Source organism: Bemisia tabaci, chromosome 4, assembly GCF_918797505.1.
Source record: "Bemisia tabaci chromosome 4, PGI_BMITA_v3".
Taxonomy (NCBI): Eukaryota; Metazoa; Arthropoda; class Insecta; order Hemiptera; family Aleyrodidae; genus Bemisia; species Bemisia tabaci.
Window position 1 is genome coordinate 46,452,989 of NC_092796.1, and position 22,508 is coordinate 46,475,496.

The 22,508-nt window shown below is 39.7% G+C and overlaps 1 protein-coding gene across 3 annotated transcripts in view; it reads left to right on the forward strand.

Moving 5' to 3' along the window:
• Nucleotides 1-16,182: 16,182 nt before the first annotated feature.
• The window catches only part of Osi17 (DUF1676 domain-containing protein Osi17), a 91,490-nt gene continuing 85,164 nt past the window's right edge, over nt 16,183-22,508 (forward strand). For 2 of the 3 annotated variants that reach the window (XM_072299948.1, XM_072299947.1), the window contains exon 1: nt 16,183-16,602. The gene's annotated coding sequence lies outside the window, so the exon portion shown is untranslated. The remainder of the gene's footprint in view (nt 16,603-22,508) is intronic. The other variant, XM_072299946.1, reaches the window with a different exon arrangement.

Genomic DNA, 22,508 nt, shown 5'->3' on the forward strand with positions numbered 1-22,508 from the left:
ACCAAAGTACCCGAAGTACTTCTGATGCGTTACCTGAACTGCGGTACCTGGATCTCAAGCTCTCGGATGCAGTGGCGTGGCGTGAATTGCGACATATCGATTATTGTGCCATTTAAACCTATGGAAAAGGATCGATTTACAGGGTGTTCGCAGCGAACACCTTAATAATCGATTATTTACCATAGGTTTAAATGGCATTACAATCGATACATCGCAACTCACGCCACGCCACTGCTCGGATGCACGATCAGAGGACCTCAGGAGATCCATATGACTGAACCATGAACCTCACGCACAGAGTTTTTTCTCCATGAAACACCTATGTGGATGGACACAAGTTTTGTGAGAGAACTAAACGATTGTTAGTATATAATAATATTTTTTCACTCCGCTGTAATGTCCTATGCTTTAATCTTTATCGTTAAATGCTCTGTCAGAGGGATTTTAGCAGGCGCACGAACAAAAAGAGATGCTGGCTTAACATCCTAGATTAAAAAAAATCCTACGAGACCTCCAAAATGCTGAAGAATCGATTTGCTGAAGTCCTTCACAACCTGTTACTGCTTCAATTTCAGGAGGTGAAATTAAATGCACTACGGAGATTAATTTAGCAAGTCTTGCACACCTTTCTAATATTTAGGATGTTAAAACAACACTTCACCTTGGTGTCGAAGTGCTTTGATTTGGCTTGAACTCGGCTGTGATTTGAAACTGAGCAAGGAGACTCTAACGAGTGATCAAGAAAGTAAGCTGCAGTAATTCGATGTGCATGTGAGGTTATTTTGTCGTTTTAACTCGTTCAATAAGGAGGTGCCCTATGAATTGTCTAATCCAAATGGCAATAATTTTCCATAACTTTTGCACTTAAAATCACCGATGAGCAAGGGAATAATTAGGTTATTACTTGATCGTGACTGATTGTGAACCGCCTTGTCTTTTGCCAACACATGCCTCTATGTTCCCTTCAAACAAGGGAGCATAGAGGCAGCGAAGAACTTTTCTAATTCTCTGATGACCCGGAATTCGTCGCATGGCTGACATACGGGCGTGACTACACACTGAGATGAGCCCAGAAAAGCATTGAGTTGTGTGGACGACAGGGTTCATTGCAGAGTGCAATTACGCCTTTATGTCAGCCAAGCTACAAATTAATCCCCGCCATCGGTACAAAACTTGTTAATGAACTTATCATAAAATCGGAGATAATGGCATAGGTCCCAATCGCCGAAAGTCGATACCAACGGAAATAGATTCGAGTGACTGATGAATAAGGCCCATTGACCTATTCCCAATCCTATCCGCGCGCGGTGCATCACGATGTAAATGGGGATTTGTGACTATGGCGAGTGACCTTGCTCAGCTGTCGCCGGATTGAGCGCTGAATTTCGGCTTGGATTAGGGACTGGATACGGAGACTTCAACGAGTGGGTAAGACAGCAAACTATACAGTAATGTGATGTGCGTGCGTCCGGTAATTTTCATATTACCGGTAAATTTCACATTTGAACGGTATAATGTAAACCGCAATGTTATCGTGTTATAATGTGTTACGAACGATTAATGATTCTGATAGTAACTTGTGCCTATCAGAAAGATATCCCACAATAATTATTGTAAAGAAGATATGAACTACTCGATCGTTTGTAAATATTTTCTTAATTAAACTGTTGTTTACAATGTGTATGTTTCGTATGTTGAAGAGGCTCAAAATAAACAATAGAATATTTTTTTAAAAAAAACGAAGAAGGAAAAGAAAGATATGTGAATTTATTTACCATTGCAACATAGTTAATCGGTGGGTTAACATTTTAGATGATTATTTTCATGCCTGGTTAGAATGGGAAATGGCTAATGAAAATTGCATCTAAAAAATTGAACATAAAAAATGCATGAACATGCAATGTCAGTTGAGAATAATGGACTGATTGAAACTTAGGAATTTCTGTTTAAAAACTGTTCACGCTGAAGAGTCCCGCACCAGTGAATGATCTAGAATGCGTTTGATTGATCATAGTTCTCCTTCCTTGTTATAATGAACCACTAGACAAGGTACGAATTCAAGCGTTCTAATACATGTTTATTAACCAGAATTTTACGTAGAACACGATTCGCGCAACGTAACACGCGTAACAACGCGCACTGAAATAAACTCCTGACGAAGATATTAACGTTTCTATTACACATTGGTTACGAGGAATTTGAACTGCCCGTTCACAAGAAACTCAAAACTCTACGTGAGTCAAATCGCGCACAACAACGGTTTCAGCAAGCTTATTAATCGAGCAATGTTCAGTTCCCATCATGTGTTATTCAAACTATAAGTAACTTGCCATAGCTGCCGCAAAGCGTCAAAGTTGAGGTCGCTAGATTTTTATATCGCAGAAAATTTCATGATAACGTTTAGCGCGCGATGTGAATCACGTAGAGCATTGAGTTTTCATGAGCGGGTGGTTTGAATTCACGCATCAAGAATCATTAAATATCTTCGTAAGGAGTCGATTTCGGTAATTTTTGTTGTGCGCATCGTGTTTTACGTGAAATTTTGATTAAGAACAATGTTTCAGAATGCTGAAATTCGTGCCTTGTCTAGTGGCCCATTAAGCAGAGTTTTATACGCCACTAACATAGGGCTTAAATGCGCCGTAAGAGATGCTCGACAGTGACACAATTACTCTGTCCACTTTCGGTCTTCAAAGTCCCCATTTTTATTTTCATCGTGGGTCAGCCTAATCGACATTGAGCCGCTGAAAATGAGCAAAAACTAGCCTCCTCCGTGTTGCAAACTCCTTTATCTAATTTGCAAGTTTTGCAGTGAGCATAATGGGATATCACTGATGTTTTCTTGGCGCCGAGTGACGCTGGCACAGCTTGCTCTGTCAATAATAGCGGCGAGGGAAGATAGCTAATGGCAGTGTCTGTTCTGTAGTCACCTCTTTTCTCTTGTTTGCAGAGAAAACAAGAAAATGCGGCACGCGATTTAGAGGTTTAGCTAGATTTGAGTGAACGATCGTTACCTTCTCTCAAATCATTCGTATTAAGTACGATTATTCTTGTTGAAATTTTGCAACGTTTAACTCAGCCTTAAAATCCATAATTTTTAGTTTTGTAGATTTAAAGAGCTCGGTCATGAGTACATGACACAATATTGGGCCAAGAGATTTTGATATGCTAATTGCTGAAAAGTCGCCACGATCTTGAAGAAATAAGGGTATGCCAACTCCCTAAAGGGTTTCGGGAGGATAGGGTACACTGCACTGAAAAAAAATTCTCGGAGTTTTTACCAAGGTCCGTTGGTACCTTTACCATCTCACATTTTTGCAAATTATCGGTAATTTTACCGAGGCAGACTGATAAGCTTACCTAAAAATCGGTATTTTTACTGTTTTTTTTCAGGTAAGAATACCACTTTTATTGGTAATCAATTTCCGGTAACTTTGCCATTTTATCCCGGTAATTCTACCACAGTCGATAAAAAATATTGGCGTTTTTACCGGGGTCCAGTAAAATTACCGAGAAAGTCAATAATTTTACCGAGATTTCTCGGTAAAATTACCAATTCCATAAATGGTAATTTTACCAAGAAAAAACTGGGATCAAATAGAATCCTGAATTCTTGGTAATTTTACCCTTTTCTCAGTAAATACACCGAGATTTGTTTTTTCAGTGTGGCGGCTTGGTGTCATAGAGCTCCAAAGAGCGCTATAAAAGCGGCTTCTATGTATTTATAAAATTTTTCTTCGCGAAAGACGAGAGATCTGACTTTTCTAAAACAGCTATCAGCATGAAAAAGAACGGATCTCGCTCGGATGAAAGTTTATAGCACCCGCGAGATGATGTGGCATGTCGGCGCGTGTTGACGGATGTGTGGTTTTCGGAATGAGTTCGACTGCAGAATTGAAGCGAGCGTTTGTTGTGGTTTACCTATGCCCCTGAAAGTTAAAAACGATGACAGTTGCGCGTTTGTAGAAAATCGATGAAGAGAAAATATCATTTGTGGATGGCGTCATGAACTCATGACCCAACCGGAGGTCGAGAAAGTCGTCATAAAATCGCAACCCGCCGTCGCAACGTCCAGAAAATCTCGGAGGCGCTCAACTTTCAACGGAATGAGATTAGTCGACTGTGGTGGTGAACTTTTCGGAATAGTCAGATTGTACGTCCTCGAGACTGCCAAGAAGTTTTTAATTCCCTATTTACGCGGGATGAGAATTTTAAAATTACCTGTAAATTATGAAAGATTTCTATACATGCATCTGTTGAAAATCGACTTAAAAATTAGTTTTTTAACCGAATGAGCCCAGTAAAGGCTAGCTTCATGAGCATTTAAAAATTATTTTTAGAATCTATAACCAAAAAACCAGACAACCTTACTTTTAGCACTATTTTACAGAACTATTTTCAGAGGGATCACAAGCTAAAAAGAAGGTCGTGATACTTTTGGTACGCTGATTCACGTCCTTCTTATATTCGCAATGCTCCAATCGTTCATTTATGAAATTTCGAACCTCATTGTTCCTTCCTTCAGTTTTAGGATTTACTAGCCGTTCTGGACGCGCTTTGCGCGTCCGTCACGGCCAGCCAAGGGGCTGCGCTCCCTGGACCCCCGATCACTCGCTACGCGAGTGACATTCGGCTCGCTCCGCGAGCCATTTTTCTCAGTGATTGGACATCTGATCACTAAGATGTATACATTTTGGAGACTCTGGAGGCAAAAATGATTTCGTCACAGAACCTTGTTGCCAGAGCGTGCCATCATTTGCACATGAATAGATGTGTGGAGATGAAGCGATGATGGGGATCGATCATTTCTTCAAAAACGCATTTGACTGGGACGTCATCCCTTCGGGTGGCGGAAAAAGACAATCCATGGATCTCCTTTCGTGATTTGACTCGCTGAAGTAGCAAAAGTTCATCTTTACCTCTTAAGAAGATTATCGGTGGCGTAGGGGTCTAAAAACTGCTCAACGATAGTATAGTTCGAGTTCCGAATCGCAATGAGCCCACTCGTGTTTTTTTTCTTATATTTTCATCGCATTTAAATTTCTCTGATGTTTTTGTTTTATTCTCTCTAATTGCATATTAGTTATCATATTCTCAGTTCATTTCCTTTCCCTTTCATTTTTCCTTTTCTGTAGCATCTTGGTCCATTTACAATTATTATTTTAAAATAGCTTTCCCCCAGTATACAATTGATGCTTCAAACGGAATCAATTGTTTTAATGACATTTCCGGCTAAATCATGGGTTTTCCCAGGAAGGCAGCCTCTTGTCCCTCCCGGACTCTACTCTCGCCAGATAAGTTGTTTTTTTAACACTTTTCCCAATTCAAATCCATGTAAAATATTCACATTTATCGCACAATCTGGCAACCTCTCGAGTGAAATAGAAAAAGGTAGAATCGCTGAAAGTCTGAATCCTTCGAAGTTTATATTAATGATAATGATATCGATAAGTCGGTAAAACGGACTCATTCTTTTGAAAGTAGCATACATATTTTTCCACAATTTTGGTGAAAGATGCGAAATTGGCAAGATCATGTAAGTAAATAAATACATTTCAACAGTAAAATGAATAAAATGTGAGGATGACTCAGTAGCTATGCTGAAACACTTGCTACTGAAGATGCGTTTGATACAAGATGAGTCTTAATTTTTCAAAATGAGTCCTAACATTCCTTTCCGAATATCACTTAAACGTCAGTCAATCCTGTATTCTAGTGCCGACTGTAAAATTTAGATTTGATAATATTCATTGCCTTTCTTTTTCCATGCGGCAACATCGCACAGCGCTAATAAAATCGATAGGAATATCAGTCCACATCAATTAAGACCGAAAATGAATAACTAGGACGATGGACAAGCTTGCTCCCAAAGCTAGATCGAGACAAACTGCGCTTGAAGAACAACCGGAGAGACCAGATGCCGGACAGGTTTTTGGTGAGTTCGGCGGATATTTTGTGAAGCCAAAATTTAATCTGGTTTATGCGTTCCTGGTCGCTAGGCGCTTCCGAAATAAATTCCTCGGACACATTTTAGCCCCCGGCGATGCCTCTTCGTTTCATCCTGTTTGTCGGAAAGGGGACCTGGTTCCGGCTTCGCACGGCCCTTACAGCTCGTCAGGAATGTCACCCGCAAATTGTGGGGGGAAAACGAAGAAGAGAAAGAAAAATTGTACGGTTTTACGCATGAAATAAATTGTGTGGTACAAAGCAATCGGGTTTACCACCCCTGGTAAAAATTGGCGATATGAGCTGCGTTTCAAAATACCGTAGGAGTTCTTATAGCCGACTGAAGAAGGCGATAGAAAATCATACAGCTGGCTGTAGAAAGTGGAAAAAATCATACGGCCGGGCTACACGAAGCGATAAAAAATCATACAGCCGGGCTATAGTTCCTATCGCCGGGCTATAGTTCCTATCGCCGGGCTTTACACTTTATCGCCTGGCTGTTGCTTTTTCGCCATCGGCTATAAAATGCTATAAGAAATTGTGTAGAAATTCGTGTGCTTTGTAAATCCTTAAGTTTGTATGGAGTCACCTTAATATTTACAAAACGCACATTATATTTTCCTTTACTACATACCTATTTTTTTTTTCATCAATTAAAATGAGAATAATCCATGCAGAGTGTGCAAAAATTTCAAAGTCATGAGTTGAGAAACGCTGACTCCACGAGATTAAATATTAGAGCCTAACACAAAGCGAAGCGGCGGCGCACTGGCGCCTTCAAACCTAACAGGGATACTTCACGCATTGCGCAATGTGTGAAGTTTCCCTGTTAGGTTTGAAGGCGCCAATGCGCGTTTTGCGCTGGCTGCCCGCCCGCCGCGCCGCGCCGCGCCGCAGCGTACCACGGCGCTTGAAGCAACTATTTCACACCAGAGGTACTGCACAGCATCATACAAAATTGCAGGCGCTCCAACATGTTATAGGGATGGCAGGCATCCTTCAAAAGTACGGAGATTTCCTCGCAAAGTAAATCAAGATACTACGGCCCAAAAAGAGAGCGGTAGTCCAAAAACTCACTAAGTCCTAGCATCCGTAATTAGGAACGTTTAGCATACACTTTATCGCCAGGCTGTTGCTTAATCGCCATCGGCTATAAAAGGCTATAAGAAATTGTGTTTCTAGGTATAAAAGCAATCGGAAATCTTACAGCCGGCTGTAGGTCTATGGTATTTTGGAACACAGATTCTACTGCCAATTTTTACCAGGGACACCAATTTCACGATTGGATTAAATTTTTGTGGTCTTGAATATAGACATGCGGACTTTGGTAACATGAGTAGCGAGGAGACTCGTATGATCAGTGGTTTACTCAGAATAGAGAAATCAGGACGAATTCCCTCATGGAGCCTTGTTGTATTATGATATGAAAGCAAAAAGAGAAAAATTAAAGGAACGGAGAAGAAAAAAGAAAACGTAGGAGGTATTATGTGCTGGCTCCCGAATTTATAGAATTTCCAAGGAAAAAAAAGGTCATGAGATACCTACTTGGATGTAGTACAAAACAAAGGCAAAAAAACCTCCCCCAAATTAGGGGTGATTCAAATGAATTTTTGACCGCTAAATATGAAGGTGGCCACACCTTTTTTTTTTTTCTTCTTTTTTTTTTCTTTTAACATATTAATTTCTCTCGAGACAGGGATTTTTTTTTCAAATAAAAATCCTAGTTTTAGAATTTTCCTACCTACTTTTTTTTTTGGAAGACACATTAATACTGGATCAAGATTGAAATTTTTGAAAATCATTTATGCTGAAAGAAAAAATGTAAAAATGAATACAATCAAAAGGAACAATGCACAGAGGATTTGCATACTTCATGATCCCTCGTGATTTAATTAATTTCTCTAATTGTCCTTTTTAGCACAAATGAATCTATTTACTAATCTGCAGAGATCAAGAAAAAGGCTCCGCAATACTTCCTCCTTTACACTGTGAAAGACGAGAAGTTTTTCGTAAGTTGGGAAACGACCTTCTTCGCATACTCGCACAAATTATTGAATTTTAAAAATTTACTCAACACAATATTCCTTAGAGAGACCCAATTTTTGGAAAAACCGTCGCGTTTGAAAGTAAAATAGAGAAAATTTGTGGCTGAGCCTGTCTGTACTAAAACAATGTTCTGTTGATCGAGAGGACTAAGAAATACGCTATTTTGCAACGGTGCTTGTGACATTAGTCCAGATCAATCGCAGCGATTCAAGGATAGCGGAAGTCGTGTCCTTTGAGATTAATTTTCTACCTGAAAAGTTCATCCTGAAACAAGATAAAAAATTAAAACTAACTCAACGGCACACAGGTCCGGCATTCTGGTGCCCGCTGGGTTGCAAGATTGATTGGGATTAATCTATGATTCCGTAGCTCAAGAAGCTACAATCAAATCTCCCTAGAGCTCCCTAAGTCCGGCGCCAATGCCTGTCCCTGCGCGGCACACATTTTGCGATCCCGCGGCGGTGCGCGACCCCCATGGAGGCGATCAAATTTATGACAGATTCCGATGGAGGATGGGGACTCGGGAGTGGCCAAGACCCCCTTTGCTTGAACCCGTAACCTCTGAATAGTTTGAGAGCTACGAGGTAATAGTTTTGGTGTGCTGACTAACATTCCTCCAAAAAAAGACGGGCACCCAGCGATATTACAGCAGATCTTTCTGAGGATTGGTGTCTACGCGCAGATTTTGGGAACCACCTTGGTTGACGCATAACCTAAAAAATAAATTTAAAAAAGGGGAAAGAAGAAGAAGAAAAAAAACAAGACGACGGTCCCAACGTTAAGACGTTGGAGAGCGTTCACCGTAGCACCTCGTCAATATGTAAAAGTGGTTTTGCGCGGACGGAAGAGAGCGCTGCAAGACGCTGTTGAACTAAACGTGGAGCGTAACCTAGGAAACATACATCTATAAAAGAAATGACTTGTCTTCATAGAGTAAAATATAGGGGTCATTAGTGAAGGGGTACTTAGTGCCCAACAATTTTTTTTAGATCTCCGACAACTATAAATTTGAACGATCCTTGAAAGAGTCATTAAAAAAAAGTACGCTGCAGAGTTTTAAAACGTAAAAATATTAATTTCTCAAAGACAAGCCGACAGACATTACATAAAGTGGAAAAAATAGGAGAAAAAAGGTAGAAATGATACATAAAAAAATTTGAGAAACTAGGTATTACTTTTCGCCACGAAAAGTGGCGCCGATCTCCATGGAGCAGTGCGGGCCTTTACCAATGGATGCATTAGTAAGATACCCGATGCAAAACGACGGGAAAGAGCGCACACTACTAACGTGGTGAACGCTCAAAAAGTAGTTTTGGAGTGCTATGGCTGCACGAAAAAAAAAGCATGGTAAGGTCCGTTAAGAGCTCTTTTTATTTTTGATACAGTGAATACAGAGGGGCCCCAATCTGGACTGGAAGTAATGTAGATGGTAAAAAACTACGTGAGGTCTTTCGAATTCCATCAAATTTTCCAGCTTATTGTCTCTGCTCGAAAGTAACAGTTTTGGCATGTGCTTTTTTGCTAGATGGTCCTTCATGCACGATCTCACGATCAAATCGTACCAGCAATATGGTCAAGAATTGTGATTGGTCCGAATCTATTTCGAGCAGAGGCGGATCCAGCAATTTGGCAACACCGGATTGCCTCCATTTATACCTATGCTAAATAATCGATTCTTGTCGGCGCACCTGGCTCGTCCTAGAATCGAGACATTTCCATAAGTTTAAATGGAGAAAATCCGGTGTTGCCAAATCGCTGGATCCGCCAATGATTTCGAGGAATAGATAGCCGTAGGAATAGATGAATATAGGTTCCTCCTGTCTATTTCGACCCCCTTTTATAATATGATTTTGACTTTCTCGCTCCCCCTGCGGATAGAGGAAGTATTTTTTCTTTGGAGAGAAGGGCGACTCGAAGATATTCGTCATTTTGACGTAAAACTTGCCTTTTTCAGCCTACACTGGCGGCTGAGGTCGAATAATTAGCTTAATGAGTGGCTGATTCTAAGATGCACTCTGCGCAGCGCCGTTGAGCGCCGTTCGGCCGGATTTGGCGCGGATCTGATGAGTGACGCTAGCATCATTCTCATAAAACGCTATTTGTGGAATAGAATCGTCATTGTTTTTGGCATTAGAATAGTTTCTGCGATGCGTTTGTAGTGTGTTAGTATGTTAGTAGTCAGTAATTAGACTCAGCGCCGACTTTTGAGTCAACTTTCCTCACACCAACGAGGAATGCCTTGTGCAGCTGAAATGCATCCTGATGTCTTACGATGTCACCTTGTCTACGATGTCACCTTACGATGTCTCACTGCGGAGGCTCAACTTCCATACTACAGAAAGTTCTTCTCCCAAAAAGATAAAGAGGGAGGATCAACAATATGGATGCAAGAGCGGAGATAGTACGTATTTCATACATTTAGTCGAAAAGTGCATCATACAGATTTTATTCTACCCAAAAACACTTTATATGATCTTTCTAAACGGTATTCGAGCGTTTTTAAGGAAAATGTTTTCATTCAGAGATGCTGTTTTTGCGATTAAAAGTTCGTTTCAAATTGGATCTTTAAGAGACATTCTTTTAAAGTCATGCAAAATTACATGGGACCGTCCATGGATTGCATAAAACACTCAGGGTGAAAAGGGGGTGCGGTTTGGTGGATGGATGGCCTCGATAGAACGTTGCACTCACACCATTTCTTCGCGGGGCATTTATTTAGATAAAGGACGTGGAAGCTTAGTTTTGGACCAATCTTACTAATAGTTTGTATCCGTAATCCTCAAACATCAAAACCCGACAATTGGCCTGGGCGAATGGAAAATTTGCATGCAAATTTTTCATTGCCTAATCTGAAAGTGCTTAAAGAGCTGAATTCACAGTATTTTTTATGATTTTTTTTCTGATATGGGAAATAGTATGAAAATAAATTCCAAAAATTGAGAACATGCACCGCCTATACACTGGAAAAAAAACACATTGGACCTAGAGTCCAGACTCTTAAAAACATCGACAAGAAAAAATACTTTCGATCCAATCGGATTTTTGCTTAGATCAAGAACCAAGCCTCTTAATTTGAGAGGATTTCTTTTTGATCTAAGCAAAAATCTGATTGAATCATTTTTTCTTGTCAATGTTTTCAAGAGTCTGGACTCTAGATCCAATGTGTTTTTTTCCAGTGTAATTACGTCATCTGGCGGCATTATCCCATTTAAACACATGTATTCTAGCAGATTAGATCATTTTGTCATATCTTCTTCAATAGTTGTGCAATTCATGAACCAAGGGTATCCTCGTGTTCAGTTCACTCAGTAGTTAAACACGAAATTCATCTTTCAGAAACCGGCAAATTCTCTATTGTAGTTCAGTGGTAAAGCCAGAAACGGGCGCCGGCCAGGGGCCTTGTCCTCTAGAATGCTCCTGGTCCCCTTCAAAAAGCTACAGTATTTTGCAAAATGACTGCGTGACATTTCTGTCATCCTTCCATTTTAATTTGAGTTGATTTTTTTATATGAAGAGCTCAAAATTATTCCTGAAACGATAACTTCACCATTTTCAAAATTCTCCAGGAACTCTTCCCGGACTTTCCTCAGAAGCTTCCTAAAAATTCGACAAATTCCTTGGTCCGCGCATGTTCCAGCCTGCATGCAACTCACGATTTACCCGTAACAAACATGCATTGGCCTCCGGCTTGTTGCTTCTGGCAGCTTCATTGTGAACGCATTCTGCTTTGGCATGCTATTTTCTTATCGATGATATGCAAGACATTGAATTCCCCCGTGGATCGAAGCTTGAAACTATTTGAAACTGCAACTCATCACGAAGCGCTGACTTTCCTCGAGATGATGCGTTTGGAAGATCAAGCTATTTCGACTCTGAAATTTGACCGACGCAAAGAGGCAGATGCATAAAATCTCTCTCTGGCGAGAACTTTTACACAGCGAATAACTCATTATTCGACAGAATAAGGCCCGGCTGGCGCTCGATGGATGTTTATATCTTCACAGCGCGGCCGCGAGTGTTGCCGAATTAGCTCCTAACCTGGGCTCATGATTTGAGCTCGAAAATTTTGATTAAAATTCATTTCAATACTAGTTCAAATTTTTCGTGGATACGTGTAACTTTACAATACTTTTACCTTATTCCTGCTAAAAACGAGCATGTTGGGGAGTAAAACATGGCACCATTTCGACGCCAACCTGGTATTAACATGTTATCCACATAATACTAGAATGGCACCAATATGGTCGAATTGCCCGCCTGTGACCAAACAAGGTATAATGTAGAGACCAAGTTGGCACCATGTTGAGACCATGTCGGTACAATGTTGATACAATGTTGGCATCAGCATGATTCCAGGTGCCATATTTTAGTCACTGACATGGTCCGAAATTGATCATGTTGGTAATAACATGATCTCAACACAGTACCAATGTGATTGTTTTTAGTAAAGGTATATAATGATTTTTAAAAGAAGGTGCATGTCTTCCTGACATCGGGATTTCTCCATTCATTTGTCAGTTTCTTCATGGAGTGTGGAAGTCCTGATTCGTCCTAAGTATTTTTCGTTATCAAGTCCCGCAAGTTCGATGTAAACGTTTTTTCAAAATAAAAATTGTTATCTTACATTTACTCTTATTACTTTTTTCATTGAAATTGATTTATGAGTCCTCTTGTGGTCTCTGGGTCGTGATCTTTCTCACATGTTTGACATTTCAACATCAGTCGTAGGATTGAAGTAGCTGTTGAAAAGATTACAGCAAGGGAACCAACATAATCGTGGCCAAAGCGACCATAACGTTATCGTGACCATATTCGTGAGCATTGCCCAAAATAAATTCCTATGCGATTAATTGTAAAATTGAATTGATTTAATCGCCCAGGAACAGAATCAACTTTTACTCCAAATGCAGGTATAGTTTAAGAATGAAGAACATCTACAGATGAAACTAGAAGTCGTGTTTTTACACGAAATGGAATTCAATAATTCTTTTCTTTAGAACCTCTGTCCCAAGTTTTCCATCCAAAATAAGTATTGGCAGTTTTCAATTCCGTCTCTGCAAGAATCATTTACATTGAGAATATAGAGGGTCTATTTTGGCTAAATACCGACGCTGCATCTGCGCTTTCACTCGATCATAATGCTCTGACAGTGAATCTCAATGCTTATATCACTGCTAAAACGCGTGGAGCAATGCACGTTAATTTACCAAAACTCGTGAAGCACAAGAAAGGGAATGAGATAAAGTAAATTGAGAACAGATTGAGCATGAAACACTCGCACTTTTACCAAGAAGAATGTACGTGCAAAGGTCATTATTCGTCACCTCTAATTTCTCTTCGTTTAATTACATCCGAAAGTGATTCATCTCATCCATTGTTGTCAAGCTCTGCATGAGAAAATCACTGTCAGACATTTTTATCACACCTTCTGAGTAAAAGCCCCAGTATTGTTAATGGTGACATTTTGATGTCAAATGAATGCGAACATTTGCATTGCATAACCATCAGTGCGCCCGCGGCGCACTATGGTCCAAAACTGAAGAATAGGAAGAAATATGTCGCATACTGACTGAGAGACCACGAAAGTTTCGTAACTGAGTTTTTTTTCAGTCGCTAATTTTCAATTAGATGTCAAATTGCCTACATTTTAAAACCATGACCTATTATTTGTGGGTATTTTTATAGCACGCTGCGGCGCGGCGTGCTGCCATCGCGGGACGCGCTCTGACGCCTTCAAACCTAAGTGGATACTTCAAGCGTTGGGCAATGCGTGAAGTATCCCTGTTGGGTTTGTAGGCGTCAGTGCGCGTTTCGAGCTGGCAGCACGCTGTGCCGGGCGGGTGGGAAACGATTTCTTGCGGGGAGAGCTCCCTGTCGGAGAAACTCGAGTATCGTGAAATTATTTATTTTTTTTTTTAAATTTTTTTTTTTTAATTTCGACTTTTATAATTGAACTCTCAACGCTAGATGAGGTGTAATAATGAAAGGCGGGTCGTTCACCATGCGCGTTGTGGACGACGCAGGGCGGCTCATAAAATTCTCCCCTGTGCTCTGTCGCACCTTGATTGACCTTGAACTCTCCTCGAATTACGCGTGGAACTGCGGAAGCATCGGCAATGATGAATATTGCCGACGATGGAGCGACTCCTCTAACAAGTTGTTCACCTGTGTCGTTTTTGAACCGGGAAGCTCAAAAAAACGCAAAAATCTTACGCAGATTATGAAGTTATGAGTGCATTCCAAACTTTGCCCATGCGCTCATCGTGATTTTTGAGGCATTATTTATAAAAAAACAACTCTTTTTTTTGCTCTGGCAAAATTTTGCAACATGCACATTAAACATAGAATGATTAAAATTTTAACGTTTAAATAAATGATAAGCAATTGAGGAGGAAAGAACAAAGAGAGTTTGTAGCTTTGATGATTAATTCCTTCCAAAATATTGAGAACTCGTGAGATCTTCGTCCTAAATTTACAAAATTTCGTAAACTGTCAGAAATTAAGCCAGGCATTTGACAAAATGCCTGCTTTGACTAATTGCCTGCGAAATATTCATTATCAGCTGAGAGCCACAGTCAGAAAAGGGGAATCGAAAAAATAAAGTATCGATCTGTTGTAAAATACCCCTTGAATGAGTTGATGATAAGCTGCAATAGAAATAATTTGCGTGCGATAAGTTGTATTTTTATCGTCTTAGACTTCAGTTTTCCTCTCTCAGTCACATAGTTCTCAGTTCCTCCTGCTTAAAACCACGCATGCATGCCGACACTATTGATTAGGAGCCAGAATATTCATAAAGTAAACTGAAAAATTGGTCACTCGAAAATATAAATTAATACAAAAAAATCCCCAAAAAACCGAGGAATGGTTTTGAACCATGCACACCCACTAAAAAATTCTGGCGGATGTGTAAATAAGTTGCTTTGGATACCTACAAATTTCGATTGATTCGATTAAGTCGCTCCCCAATTTCGATACGAAATTTGGAATTTCTTGAGTGGTTCAGACTTGTTATTCTTGAGGTTGCAAATTTACGTGAGTGGCATAGATCAGTGTTTCCTTGATGCAGGATTTCGGTCCATCTCCTCTCTTACGTGGAGTAAGTCATTAAGCAGCATTATCAGGTAGAATTAAGTGAAAGCTTTTTTGGTCTTTTCGGGTCAGACGGCTGAATTTAGGCAGGCGCGTTTTTTCACTCGTGCTGAAGCGGACTGCGCGAGAGAGACAGAAGGAGCGGCCAGCTCGTGGGGACAGAGGGGGAACGAGTTTGTTTACAATGACCGCGATTCACAATCTGGTACCTAATTCATTAGAGAGGAATGAGTTTACGCCGGATGAGTGTGCACTGCGGGTTGCCGATGAGGCCGGGGCACGCTCACTGGGTCGAGATGGAGATGGAGTCGTGTTAGACATAGTTGAATCGATCACTCTTAAAAAGACCTTTAAAATATACGAGAAAACACAATACAAAGAAACGTTAAAATCAAACCGTTTCAATTACCCGTTTTCTCATTTAAGAGCTTTTGTGGATTTCTTAGAACTTTTGCAGACAATTTTAGGAAAAATCATTTTATTGAATCTTTGGTGCATAATTCACCCTATAATTACGCAAATATAATAGATGATTTTAGGACGAAGGCACTTGCTTTAATAGAATCTATTTTTTATGCTTTTCGCCTTTTCAGGCATCCCCAAAGTCGTAGAACTTTTTAATTTAACATACACAGAATTAAAGTCCTTAGGTATCTGTATTTTGTGCATTTTAAGGTGAAGGTTTCCAAAGATCTGAAGATACCTGGTAAAGCGTCATGCATAAGTACAAATAATAAATTCAAGTACCTTTGGCTTGATATCATCCGTGTTTAAAAAGTGTTCGTTGAGAATTTTTTAAAAACAGTGAAAAAGAGCGAAAATTTGGAAAGTTGCAATAGGAGTTAAACATATTTTTTGACTGTAAATTTCGGAAAATTCCTGTTCGACTGTAAAATTCGGAAAAAGAGCCCCCAAACATAGTACAAAAAGACGTAATACTACGTAAAAAAAAAGAAATAAGAAAAACAAATTCGTACCTTGTCTCGTGCCTAATTCAAAGCGCCCTATTTTGTGAGATTTATCGTCCCGATCCACTTCGATTCAAACTCCGGCCCACCGGGTTCCGAGGGATGACCGGGGGGAGGGGGAGGGGGGCGCAAGCCCAGCTTTGGAAAGGAAGAGGCCGCAGCGGAAGGAAGCGCTCCTGGCGGCGGAGCTTGGAAGGACGGCGTGGCGGACCTCCGTTTCTTTTGGTCAATGCCCGCGCGCAGCACTCTCACTTTGGCACACCGGTTCCGTGCACCGATCACCCACCGCAACATCCTCAGTTCCGCGCTATCCGCATAGCCGCCGCCGGGAAACCCCCGATTCCAGAATCCCCCAGTGTCGGAATCCGCTCCCATCCCCCAGCAACCCCAGTGCCCGAGGTCTAGGGGGCAAGATGCGAGCCCTCCAACCCCCGCCCCCCGTGCGCGAGTGTTTGTGACAGTGATGGTGAAGTTCAGTGGAAATGGATTTTCTTAGGCCCCCACGGCCGTGTCTCCGCTGAATAGGATCAGGACGAGGATTTGCACTTTTGTACGTATCTATATTTTAGGTTGGTCTAATTTAAGTTCAAGGTTGAGAATTGAATCAGTGAGAACGAAAACACACCAACTCGAGAAAATGAAAATAATCAAAACGCACACAAAACTGCACAGTAGGTGATGAAGAGGTTAATCTAAGAAAAAAAGATTTTTGGCGCCGGAGGATAAGTACTTAGGGACACTTTAAAGGCTCATGTTGGCACAGATGCGCTAATTTCAATGACTTTTTTGAATATTGACTGTCTTTTATGAAAATAGAGTATTTTTGAGTTACCGAGTTGGTGTGTTTTCGTTCTCACCGATTCAATTGGGATTTTTTGCTCTACCTAAAAACGTGAATTTTTCGTGAAATCTGCAGGCTGATGAAAATTATGAGAAAATCTATGTAGCTCCAAAAAGGCAGATTATTATGTCGAATATCTGGAAATATTTTTAAATAGAACCTCAAAAGGGGTTAGAAATCACGAGGAATTTTATAGCAGCCCATGTTCCCTTATAATTTTGGGTAGAGCTGGGTTGCCTCGTTAGAAATTTTAAAAATTGTGACTTTTGAGAGAGAAATAAGCGTTTCATGCGCTCGTAAATCTAAAAGTTCTACTCAAAAAAAGTAAAGTCTGCGCAAGTCGAATTAAATCAATTAGCAAAAAAAAAATTAAAAAAATCAATTAAATCAAATCAATTTAAATCAATCAATTAAATCAATGCTGCTGCTATTATCAATTTAATCAATGCTGATGTACTTTCGCAGCAAAATAATTTTCTGAGTGGCCTGAAATTCCTTTGACAAGTCCATAAGTTCCTAAATTATAGTGGGAGCATATTTTGCGAAGTTAAACAGTGTATTCATGGATGTTTCTCATATTACATCATGAAGGATAAAAGGTAAGTTGCCTCTCAGAGAAGCAGAACGGTGCGATACTGAAAATTTTTTCGATTTTTTTGACAGATAAAGTGCTTCGAAACATGAGTTAACGGTTTACGGACAGTCCAGGGGTCACTTGGTGCGAGAGCTTTTATCACGTTATTTTAGGATTTGAGGGGATATTTTACTCAGTGATAGGAAAGATATTGTACGGTTTTTTGTTTAGTGGCATTATTATTGATATTCTTTCTATTATCATTCAAATTCAGATGAAATTACACGTGTTTTAAGCGCGAATACTGTTTGAACGATCCTCCCTCAGAGAAGTAAAATTCAAGTGGCATTTTTGTAGCTTGACGATTATTCATGGTACATTTACTTCTATTGGTTTGTTTATCTATATTGGCGTCCACCCGACTTAGGGGCGTATAACTACACTCAGCAATGAACCCTGTTATTCATACAATTCAATACTTTTCCGGTCTCATCTCAATAAATGTGTAGTTTACGCACTTATGTCAACCGGGCGACCACATGATCGCCCTTCACAAAAATTGGCTCATTAGGAATGTTTTCGATCGGACACGGAAATAAGCAACTTTTTGTGGATGAAACTAACACATTGGATATCCCAATTCGATCATTAAACAGTGTGAATAATGAAGGATTTTGTGCAACAAAACATAAATTATGTACGCACACTGCGACAGAAAATGTTCCAGACATTCTTGCTGAGGGAAAGCAGAAGGAATGGTAACAAAAAGCATTATTCAACTGACAGTGAGGAGTCAGTAATAATTCATTAAGCCAGGAGCTTAAGTTAAAATGAAAGTTCTTAATACATGCTTTCGTTTATCTTCTTTCCCTTTCAATTGGAGTTTCCGTCATCACTAAAACTCATTGGAAAGTTCCTTCACAAAGCCGAAAACCACAATAATAAGTGAATCCTGAGGAGAAATTGACACACGCATCCGAGTTAAATAACTCAACCGCAGTTTGGAAATTTTCCCGAGATCTCGTGAGTCTACCTCCGATACGGATAAACAGCACATCCCTGAAATCTCCAAATATAAATCTCACTGGAAAAAACACATTGGATCTAGAGTCCAGACTCTCAAAAACATCGACAAGGAAAAATACTCTTGATTCAATCAAATTTAAGCTTAAATCAAGAACCAAGCCTCTTAATTTGAGCGGATTTCCTTTCGATTTAAGCTTAAATCTGATTGAATCAAGAGTATTTTTTCTTGTCAATGTTTTCAAGAGTCTGGACTCTAGATCCAATGTGGTTTTTTTCCAATGCTTGAAATGGCTAAATGAATGATTTTTCTCAGAGGTGAACAACAGTTAGTATGAGTGGTGAGAAAAATGAAGGTTAACGTAGAATGCGAAGTTAGAGGCCGAAAACGGATGAATATACCGCTAATTAGCGGTTGCTGGATGCTTCTCGATCAAGTCGCGTGACGTCTTCATACTTATCCCGCCGCTGCGTTAATTGGATCGACCAGCAAAGGAACCGTCCTACACACCCAGATTCAAACTATTTGATTTGAAGAGCAATCGGAATAGGTATATTTAAAGGTCTGATCATTTGGGGGGGGGGGGACAAAAAAACCCTTTATGAGGAAAATCATCATAAAATTCCTGAAATCCGCTAGGAAAAGTTGTGCTGTTAAGGTCAGCTTTTAAAAATGTTTTGGTTTTTTCCCCATCTTGTGATACCATCGATATAGGTCAAAATAGATTTATTGTTCCCAGTCATAAGTACTACCTTCCCTAGAATAAAAATGTGCAACTCCAATTTTTTCGAAGCAGGTGTGATAGCTGAGTGGTGTCCTTATTTTCAGGTCTATTAATTATAATATACTCACATTTGAAACGAACTAATATAATTTCATACGAGGTTCTAGGTAGCTCTAAGCTGTTTACTGAGAGAAGATAAAAAACTGATCCTCGTGAAAGAATGGATGATTGAATAGTAAAATTATTTTGAGGTAGCGCACTTAAATGTGAAAAATCCAAGTGAAAAATCGATTGAAAATGAAAAGTAATTTATCAATATTCAGTCTTTTCAACCGTCTAAATTCAGTAATAATCCTGATATTACGGAATACGATCGGAGTTAGCCAAAAAGAGAAAACATTTTAGGTGATTAACTTTTATCACTGAATCAATTGGCCCTTGCTGGAATGTACGCTTTAGTATCCAAAAGTTCTACTGGAGTAATCTTTAACTGAATTTTCATAACAATACAAATTATCCGCGAATATTTTTACTTTTCTATCAAATCTCTCCTCGTGAATTTCTTGTATATTATTTCCGTTGTTCAGAGAGCATATAAAACCAGAATATGCTTCGAGACTAAAATTAGCCTTGAAAACAACTCTCTGTATTAAAGCAGTGATTGCTCTGGAGAAAGGAGTCAAATATCATTCTTCACAGTTAGCACAGTGTTACCACTTTCATCATGAAATCTTTTTTTGTCACATTTTTTCCTCCAGGAAAAAATCCAGAGTTCTACAGAAATTGGTATAATTGATCTCTCAAGCTCCGTGTGTCTTTTAGTGCACTTTCTTCCTTCGGTCACAAACCTACATAGTTTTTCATACCTCGAGGCGTGCGATGACCGGGTTTCGCACCAAATATCATGAACGCGTTTGACCAGTTTCTAATAAAATTCGACGGATGGAAGTCATTATCAAATTTCAACTTCCATCTCTGCGACTTTTTCGTTACCTTTGTCTCTTATTTGGATCAAATTCTAAAATTATTTGGATTTCCTCTCGGTTATTGCGAGTTATTAAAAGTTTAAATAAATAAATAAAACTGTTTTGGTTTAACTGATATAAACAGAAATGGTCTGCTGTAGAAAAGTCAGGAGAGATATCTGTAAAGCGATTAACGATAAGTGGAGAAACAATCGGATAGACAGCTTTGCGTCACATAGCCTAAAGCAACATTTTTCAGCTCTTTCAGAGCCTCAATTTCAGAGGTATAATCGAGCAAGTATTTTGGACTTCAACTGACTTTCAATTTCAATCTCAGCGGTGAAGATATTGAGCTTTTTGATGATTCAACTTTTCAGTGACCTCTCTAATTCATATCCTTAAAAATTATCATAATCGAAATAATGATGAAAATTCGCAGACATTTTTGAAAAAAACTTAGGCCATTTTTCAATATTGAATAGACTTTGGTAAAGCGCATAAAATTGAATAGAGTTAGGTAAAGCGCATAAAACTGAATTGCTGTAATTAACTCCCTTCTTTTTTATCAGAAGCGATAAATCTATGTAGAAAATGATCAAATTTGTTTTAATTCCATGCTATAAACCGTCTGCACACCGATGTCGGTCTCACTCAGACAAGCACCCGAGAAAGTATCAGACAATGCCTATGCCTGGACCAGCATGCGGGTTATTGTCCCTATGGTTCATAATATCTATATTTTTTTTTCAAATTTATTAATTGAAGGTAGCAATACTGCGTCAATTCCAGGAAATGCTCTCCGTCTCTTTTTCCCAAAAATCAATTAAATACGGGAAATGTTGTTATTCATATTACTGACGATATGGAATTATCTTCGGTTTTTAAGACCATTGATCTCACGAGTCAATTCTCAATGGCAATAGCGATACCTGGGTTATGACTATTTGAGTGGAGCCCCAGGCACGGTGCGGGACAATCGGAGACCGGCCCAGATAGACTCGTCTGCCATTAAAATCAATCACTCTCGCCTCATGCCGATTCGAATGTATTCCCGCTGATTGTTTTGTTCACGGCGATTCAAATTGCCGAGCAGCTGGCAGACGAATCCGGATGAAAGTTTTTTCTCTCAGGTTTTTTTCTTCTTCTGTTTCACTATTGTCATCTTAATTGCTCTCTAAAGGCATTTGACTCCGCGCGCCGGGCTCCGCGACGTCACTAATTGTTGCAAAAAATGGCCCCGGTTTTGCGAGCCGTTTCTCCGGTCGCATCGTCGGAGAGACGAAGACAAAGTTCATTCCAGAGATTTCGAGGAGAGTGATGTTTTAATCTAATGTTTTAAAGTATGAAAAGCACAAATCCGAATTTCCCCCATCAAATTTGCTACCGCACCATAAGGTGAAACCACTTATAAGCAGAAACCATCGGATTACTTATCTAATTTCTATCCCGTGCTTTATGAGAAAAAAAAAAAAAACGTCTGGAAATGATGAAATTTCAACTTTTTTTTCCCCCTTGCAGGATGACAATACTTCCTCTACCCTAGGGGAGCGAGAGAGTAAAACTTCGCAAATGTCTTGGTATGAACCCTCTCACCGATTGCCAGTTTGGGCATTCAATTCTTAGCGCTCAGCCAATGGGGATAGCGCTTTTTGATTTCAATCTGCCTCATGCAAGAATTCTAGTATACTAGTGGCAATGCGTTCAAATGGCGCATCGGCTCAACAACAAGATGGGGGGCAGGGGCCTCACATATTTAGAATAGATCTATCAGTTATACATTTATTTAATGCTTCTGATATCAAAAAGGGGAGGGCGATACTCGTTCATTTTTTTTTAAACGATAGTGCTCCTTTCTCAAAATCGATGGGTGAAATTTTGGTGAGGCGGGCTCTTTCACTAAACATTACTCATCTTCTGCGGGGAACTTAAAACAAGCCTACGTAGAAAACAGCTAAGTGCTTCTCTAATTGAACATATTAAAGCTTTCCCCCTTTTTTCCATTGACCCGCCGTAAAAACTCAAGGTGACTGAAAATTTCGAGAAAATACTGGATAAGAAAAAAAAAGATTTCTCGGGTTTTGCTCAGTATCAGCCGTCAACCTGTCATGAAGAATTTGACTGTTTTGACCCTCTCCGGGTTTTAAACTAAATGTATGTATAACAGAAATAACTCTAGGTTCATTCTTACTTCCATCGCATGCATATAGAACTGGTAAATTTAAAGCTCACGAGATTAAAGTATCACCATCAACAATTTACTATGAGAAAAAGAATTAAACACTAACGTGTTGATGCAACTATTCGTGCTCAAGGGATGTCCGCGTTGCA